The 2,070-nt window shown below is 31.9% G+C and overlaps 1 long non-coding RNA gene across 1 annotated transcript; it reads right to left on the bottom strand.

Moving 5' to 3' along the window:
* Positions 1 to 746: 746 nt before the first annotated feature.
* On the bottom strand, positions 747 to 2,070 carry LOC105950762 (uncharacterized). The gene is made up of 2 exons (XR_001172221.2): positions 1,930 to 2,070; positions 747 to 971 (listed from the first exon to the last, which is right to left on the bottom strand). It is a non-coding gene; the product is annotated as an uncharacterized LOC105950762 (long non-coding RNA).

The following is a 2,070-nucleotide window of genomic DNA, read 5'->3' as shown; positions in this document are numbered from 1 at the left end:
GGATTAAAAACGGGCAATAAGGATCAATGATTACGGGAATTCTTGAATCGTTCTCTAAATGATTCTTATTAAGCAAAAATTTATACCAAGTCTATTTCTTTAATTTTTACATTTGCCTAATCTGTTTGCGTACAAAAAATAGAAAAAAATGGGGAGGAACAAAACTTCGGAGCTAACAATTGCAGTGAAGCGTGAACAAAGGCTTGAAGCCGAGAGGATAGCGAGGGAAAAAATTATGGAGGAGAAGGCTAAATATACCAACAATTTAATAAGGGGAAGAAAGGCCAAAGCAGTTAAAGAACAAGACGAAGCTGAGTATGAAGCGGCTATGACACGTATCCAAAGAGAACTGGATAATGCCCACGCCAACGCTGAAGGAATGTGAAGGAATGTGAGATACAGGTTTGTGATACGAAAAAAACGTGCGGTTTTAATTTTCATGCTTTTGCGTAGACAGCGATTTTGGAGTTTGTTTGCGCTAAAAATAAAAGTCTTGTGATATACTATGTGATACACTCGAATGCACACTCGAATGCAGAATCACACTCTGTGATACACTCGAATGCATAATTATCCAGAATTACTTGTGTTTACTCTGTGATACACAAGTAATTCTGCATAATTATGCATTCGAGTGTATCACAGAGTGTGATTCTGCATTCGAGTGTATCACAGAGTATATCACAAGACTTTTATTTTTAGCGCAAACAAACTCCAAAATCGCTGTCTACACAAAAGCATGAAAATTAAAACCGCACGTTTTTTTCGTATCACAAACCTGTATCTCACATTCCTTCACATTCCTTCAGCGTTGGCTGGGCATTATCCAGTTCTCTTTGGATACGTGCCATAGCCGCTTCATACTCAGCTTCGTCTTGTTCTTTAACTGCTTTGGCCTTTCTTCCCCTTATTAAATTGTTGGTATATTCAGAAGCTCTCGATTCGGTCACGGCTTCACTCTCACCAAAAACCTAGATGAACAAAATGTAACTGTTGATTTCAGAAACATATAGATGTGATTTATTATCAAATGTGTTTCAGATATGGTAACAAATCTTTTTTGCAGTCACATGTCAATAATCACAACAAATAAATATTTGATTGATGTCTATAAGGAAAAATTAACATGAAAAATATGAATAGATACACTCCTTCCTGCAAAAAATATATTCTTGATTATTGGTCGAAAACCTCAATCAAAATAGCCTTTTCCCAGTCACATGTCAATAATCACAACAAAGAAAAATTTAATTGATATCTAAAAGGAATAATTAACATCAAAATATGAATAGATCTACTTTTTTCTGCAAGAAATATATTCATGATTATTGGTAACAAATCACAAACAATAAAGTTTTTTTGCAGTTTGGTGTCAACTATTACAACAAATAAATATTTAAATGGTATCTATAAGGAATAATTAACATCAGAATATGAATAGATCTACTTTTTTTCTGCAAAAAATATATTCATGATTATTGGTAACAAATCACAAACAAGCTCTTTTGCAGTTTTATGTCAATTATTACAACAAATAAATATTTAATTGATGTCTATAAGGAATAATTAGCATCAGAATATGAATAGATCTACTTTTTTTCTGCAGAAAATATATTCATGATTATTGGTAAAAAATCACAAACAATATATATTTTTTGCAAACATTTAAAATAAATATAGGCATGGATCTACAAATAACGTTTGTCTTTGACCAAACATTCACATAACCATAGAATGAACAAACAAAGGAACAGATCCAAACCTTCTTAAGAAAAACCATAAACGAGAAACCAAAATTAATAAAAAAAAATTAAAAAATAAATAAAAGAGACAAATAGTATGAAAAATAACAAACACAAATTAAATCTAGAGTTTGAAAATAATTTTTGTTTTGCATAATCATCTAGAAAATAATTTGGAAGAGAAAACCTTTGTGTAGATTTGCAACAGAAGATGAAGGTTAGTACAGATCTAATGCCTTTGCTTTTTGCAGATAGATTTACTTTTTGCAGAGCTAGAGAGAGAGAGAAGAGAGGGGGGTAGAGAGAGAAAGTTGAGGTTTGATTTTTC

The sequence above is a fragment of the Erythranthe guttata genome, chromosome 3 (genome assembly GCF_056151865.1).
Source record: "Erythranthe guttata isolate IM_541 chromosome 3, IM_541, whole genome shotgun sequence".
Lineage (NCBI taxonomy): Eukaryota > Viridiplantae > Streptophyta > Magnoliopsida > Lamiales > Phrymaceae > Erythranthe > Erythranthe guttata.
The sequence above is the reverse complement of the archived record's forward strand: the minus strand, read 5'-3'. Positions and strand labels throughout refer to the sequence as shown.